The following is a 6,114-nucleotide window of genomic DNA, read 5'->3' as shown; positions in this document are numbered from 1 at the left end:
GAGGCAGAAGCAGTGGAGGAAAAATGACATAAAGAGGATTGACGCACAACTCGTGGGGACGGCAAGACTTGGACAGCAGCCCCTTGTCCTGCTGTCACCATAGTTACCCAGTGCCCAGTCAGCGACATGTAACGCCCCTGTCCATGCCTACTCGTCCAAGTGTCTGTGGTGAAATGCACCCTGTCACACACAGAGTTTCTCAAAGAAGCGGTGATGTTGTGTGCGACATGCTGGTGGAGCGCAGGCACACCTTTCTTTGAGAAGTAGTGCCGACTGGGCATCTGGTACTGGGGCACTGCGACGGACATAAGGTCTCGAAAATCCTCTGTGTCCACCAGGCGGAAAGGCAGCATTTCTGTAGCCAAGAGCTTGCAGATGGTGAAATTCAACCTCTTAGCTTTCTCATGGCTAGGAGGAAATGGTCTTTTACTTGTCCACATCTGAGGGACCGAGGGCTGGCTATTGTGCTTAGACGGGGTTGATAAGGGTGTCCCCGGCAAACTGCCGGTCTGTGAGGAAGATGCAGGCGGACATGTTAGGTTGCCTTGATCCAAAGGTGGTGCTATCGATGTCGGACAGCGCTCAACACCAGCTGGTGTTACCACCTCCAAAGAAAATGATGACCTGCCAATCACGCTGGCTGTTGCGGGTAAAGAGGTGGCAGGTCTGCGCCCCAAAACAGGTGTGACTTCTGTCCCCCCAGTCACAGAGGATGAAGAGGCCGCGGATGCACAAGATATGGCAGACGGTGGTTGGCCCGGCCGGCTAGACCGCATTGTAGCACACTGAGCTTCCCACTGCAACTTATGCTTCATGTCCATGTGCCGGTTCATGCATGAAGTACTCAAACTATGTATTTTTTGGCCTCTACTTAGCTTTTGCTGACAAATGTTACAGATAACACGAGTTGGGTCATCTTTACTGATCTGAAAAAATGCCCAGGCTATGCAAGGCTTAGCACCCATGCGACCTGAAGAGCCACCACGACTTGTGGTGAGAGGCAGAGTTGTGTTTGAGGATGCAGTTGTTGACGTGCTTCCAGTACTACGTCTCTGTCCAGGAAGGCGCAACCTGACCTCGTCGTCACTAGCATCTTCCTCCACCTCCTCTGCTGACCTCATCTCTTGGCTGACTGTGGGTTGACAGTAAGTGGGATCTCCGACCTCATCATCATCACCCTGTGCGTTATCACACCCGTCGTCCTCAGAGCCAACCTGTTCCTGCCCTGACAAAAAACTAAAGTTGTCGCTCCAATCAGGTATTTGAGTCTTATCATCGTCTTCCTCATTGTCTCCACCAACAGGAGTTACAGTTTGGGAATGAGGGTCTACATTATGGTCAGAACCTTCTGCGTCTGGTCCTGGATCCGACTCATAAATATTCTGGGCATCAGTGCAGATCATTTCCTCGTCTAGATTCACAGAAGCGCTGGAGTCGACCTCTGATTCCCAGGCTATAGTATGAGTAAACAGCTCTGCAGACTCAACCATCTGTTCTACCTCATACCCAGACGGGCAGCTGGAGATTTGGGAGCTGTGAGGAAGCAAGTGCGATTTGGGTGACACCTTTGAGGACTGGAGTATTTGTGATGTTGAAGTTGATGTGGAGGAGAGCCCACTTAAAGGAGCACTTGATATCCGTTGAAGCACCTGCTGTTTTTGTGCCTCATCTGGAATTTGTAGCGATTGGCGTGGCCGTAAGAAAGGGATCTTATCACATTGTCCGCTAAAAGAAGTAGACATTTTAGTTTGGCTGGAAGATGGTCTTTCTTCTGCACCTACCCCACGGACACAACCTTTTTTCCCCTTCCCAACACGCCTATTCCCCTTTCCACCAGCAGCAGGCCTTTTTCCACTCATTTTGGTGGTTAACTAATTCATAACTCTGGAGTTGTTTGCACAAAAAAACAATGGATGGTAACCAAGCAGAGCTGAGTGGCCAAACTGTGGTATTAGGCCAAAACTATTGGCTGGGTTAGATGCAGAAAAAAATTATTTTTAATTTGCAACCTGATGGAGGTCAGTATAGATGGACTAATAGACCAAGTCCCACACACCGCTAGAAGCCCAAATATTTTTTCAGAGCTAGATGCAGAAATTTTTTTTATTCAATTTGCAACCTGATGGAGGTCAGTATAGATGGACTAATAGACCAAGTCCCACACACTGCTAGAAGCCCAAATATTTTTTCAGAGCTAGATGCAGAAAAAAAATATTTTTAATTTGCAACCTGATGGAGGTCAGTATGGATCGACTAATAGACCAAGTCCCACACACTGCTAGAAGCCCAAATATTTTTTCAGAGCTAGATGCAGAAAAAAATTATTTTTAATTTGCAACCTGATGGAGGTCAGTATAGATGGACTAATAGACCAAGTCCCACACACCGCTAGAAGCCCAAATATTTTTTCAGAGCTAGATGCAGAAAATATTTTTATTCAATTTGCAACCTGATGGAGGTCAGTATAGATGGACTAATAGACCAAGTCCCACACACTGCTAGAAGCCCAAATATTTTTTCAGAGCTAGATGCAGAAAAAAATTATTTTTAATTTGCAACCTGATGGAGGTCAGTATAGATGGACTAATAGACCAAGTCCCACACACCGCTAGAAGCCCAAATAATTTTTCAGAGCTAGATGCAGAAAAAAATTATATTCAATTTGCAACCTGCTGGAGGTCAGTATAGAAGGACTAATAGAACAAGTACCACACACTGCTAGAAGCCCAAATATTTTTTCAGAGCTAAATGAAGAAAAAAATTATTTTTAATTTGCAACCTGATGGAGGTCAGTATAGATGGACTAATAGACCAAGTCCCACACACTGCTAGAAGCCCAAATATTTTTTCAGAGCTAGATGCAGAAAAAAATTATTTTTAATTTGCAACCTGATGGAGGTCAGTATAGATGGACTAATAGACCAAGTCCCACACACCGCTAGAAGCCCAAATATTTTTTCAGAGCTAGATGCAGAAAATTTTTTTATTCAATTTGCAACCTGATGGAGGTCAGTATAGATGGACTAATAGACCAAGTCCCACACACTGCTAGAAGCCCAAATATTTTTTCAGAGCTAGATGCAGAAAAAAATTATTTTTAATTTGCAACCTGATGGAGGTCAGTATAGATGGACTAATAGACCAAGTCCCACACACTGCTAGAAGCCAAAATATTTTTTCAGAGCTAGATGCAGAAAAAAATTATTTTTAATTTGCAACCTGATGGAGGTCAGTATAGATGGACTAATAGAACAAGTCCCACACGCTGCTAGAAGCCCAAATATTTTTTCAGAGATAAATGAAGAAAAAAATTATTTTTAATTTGCAACCTGATGGAGGTCAGTATAGATGGACTAATAGACGAAGTCCCACACACTGCTAGAAGCCCAAATATTTTTTCAGAGCTAGATGCAGAAAAAATTATTTTTAATTTGCAACCTGATGGAGGTCAGTATAGATGGACTAATAGACCAAGTCCCACACACCGCTAGAAGCCCAAATATTTTTTCAGAGCTAGATGCAGAAAAAAATTATATTCAATTTGCAACCTGCTGGAGGTCAGTATAGAAGGACTAATAGAACAAGTACCACACACTGCTAGAAGCCCAAATATTTTTTCAGAGCTAAATGAAGAAAAAAATTATTTTTAATTTGCAACCTGATGGAGGTCAGTATAGATGGACTAATAGACCAAGTCCCACACACCGCTAGAAGCCCAAATATTTTTTCAGAGCTAGATGCAGAAATTTTTTTTATTCAATTTGCAACCTGATGGAGGTCAGTATAGATGGACTAATAGACCAAGTCCCACACACTGCTAGAAGCCCAAATATTTTTTCAGAGCTAGATGCAGAAAAAAATTATTTTTAATTTGCAACCTGATGGAGGTCAGTATAGATGGACTAATAGACCAAGTCCCACACACCGCTAGAAGCCCAAATATTTTTTCAGAGCTAGATGCAGAAAAAAATTATATTCAATTTGCAACCTGCTGGAGGTCAGTATAGAAGGACTAGTAGAACAAGTCCCACACACTGCTAGAAGCCCAAATATTTTTTCAGAGCTAAATGAAGAAAAAAATTATTTTTAATTTGCAACCTGATGGAGGTCAGTATAGATGGACTAATAGACCAAGTCCCACACACTGCTTGAAGCACAAATATTTTTTCAGAGCTAGATGCAGAAAAAAATTATTTTTAATTTGCAACCTGATGGAGGTCAGTATAGATGGACTAATAGACCAAGTCCCACACACCGCTAGAAGCCCAAATATTTTTTCAGAGCTAGATGCAGAAATTTTTTTTATTCAATTTGCAACCTGATGGAGGTCAGTATAGATGGACTAATAGACCAAGTCCCACACACTGCTAGAAGCCCAAATATTTTTTCAGAGCTAGATGCAGAAAAAAATTATTTTTAATTTGCAACCTGATGGAGGTCAGTATAGATGGACTAATAGACCAAGTCCCACACACTGCTAGAAGCCCAAATATTTTTTCAGAGCTAGATGCAGAAAAAAATTATTTTTAATTTGCAACCTGATGGAGGTCAGTATAGATGGACTAATAGACCAAGTCCCACACACTGCTAGAAGCCCAAATATTTTTTCAGAGCTAGATGCAGAAAAAAATTATTTTTAATTTGCAACCTGATGGAGGTCAGTATAGATGGACTAATAGAACAAGTCCCACACGCTGCTAGAAGCCCAAATATTTTTTCAGAGATAAATGAAGAAAAAAATTATTTTTAATTTGCAACCTGATGGAGGTCAGTATAGATGGACTAATAGACCAAGTCCCACACACTGTTGAAAGCCCAAATATTTTTTCAGAGCTAGATGCAGAAAAAAATTATTTTTAATTTGCAACCTGATGGAGGTCAGTATAGATGGACTAATAGACCAAGTCCCACACACCGCTAGAAGCCCAAATATTTTTTCAGAGCTAGATGCAGAAAAAAATTATATTCAATTTGCAACCTGCTGGAGGTCAGTATAGAAGGACTAATAGAACAAGTCCCACACACTGCTAGAAGCCCAAATATTTTTTCAGAGCTAAATGAAGAAAAAAATTATTTTTAATTTGCAACCTGATGGAGGTCAGTATAGATGGACTAATAGACCAAGTCCCACACACTGCTAGAAGCCCAAATATTTTTTCAGAGCTAGATGCAGAAAAAAATTATATTCAGTTTGCAACCTGATGGAGGTCAGTATAGATGGACTAATAGAATGATGCTATGCCCAAAAGATTTTACTTCACTAGGTGCAGTAAAAAAATTGGTATTCTATACACAGGTGGTATATCTTGCAAGACAGATAGGCTACTCCACTGACTAACATACTCTGCAATAGGCCAAAAAGGATTAGCTTTGCTAGATTCAGCCAAATGCTGTGAAAAAAACTTGCACAGCACTGGCACAGACCTGCCTGGCAAAAACTGATAGGAACTGATGTAACCTAGTCCTGAAAAGGACTCCAATTACAATTAGTCTTTACTCCCACAATCTATCTATTTAAGAGCACAGACCTGCCTGATAAAAGTCGTAGGAAATGCTGTAACCTAGTCCTTAAAAGGACTGCAATCACAACTATTCCCTACTCCCAAGCTATCTGTATATTTGTGCGAAAATTGGCTTGAAATTAACAAGGTATAGCGCACACAGCAACAGCGGTGCCGTCTAACACGCAGCTGCAGCAGTAAGAAAATGGTGGCGACGGGGAAAATGGCTTGGTCTTATAGGGCAAGGACATGTGACATACACTGCCAATCACACATGCCCTTGCTTGTGTGAAAAAAAGCACTTCGCTCCGTGTGTGCGCTGCTGATAGGCTGACAGATTGCACCTCCCCACTGCAAATGCGGGAAAGAGAAAAAAAAATGGAGATCTTCATTGTTCCTGCAGAGATCCATCCCCTGCCCCTCCCCCCGCCCCGCTGTACACTCAAACTGCGTATTAACATTAATTTTCATCATTACTGAGAAAAAATCCAGTTATGATTTTGGTGCACGAACAGTTATCGAACATAACCTCGAACAGCCGAATTTTTCTCAAATTGTTCGTGTTCGCCGACCGGCTCGAACACCGCCCAAAACAGCTCGAATTTGAGATTGG

This window comes from Phyllobates terribilis, unplaced genomic scaffold, assembly GCF_046119375.1.
Source record: "Phyllobates terribilis strain yellow unplaced genomic scaffold, ASM4611937v1 Scaffold_8__6_contigs__length_399053987, whole genome shotgun sequence".
Taxonomy (NCBI): domain Eukaryota; kingdom Metazoa; phylum Chordata; class Amphibia; order Anura; family Dendrobatidae; genus Phyllobates; species Phyllobates terribilis.
The sequence above is the reverse complement of the archived record's forward strand: the minus strand, read 5'-3'. Positions refer to the sequence as shown.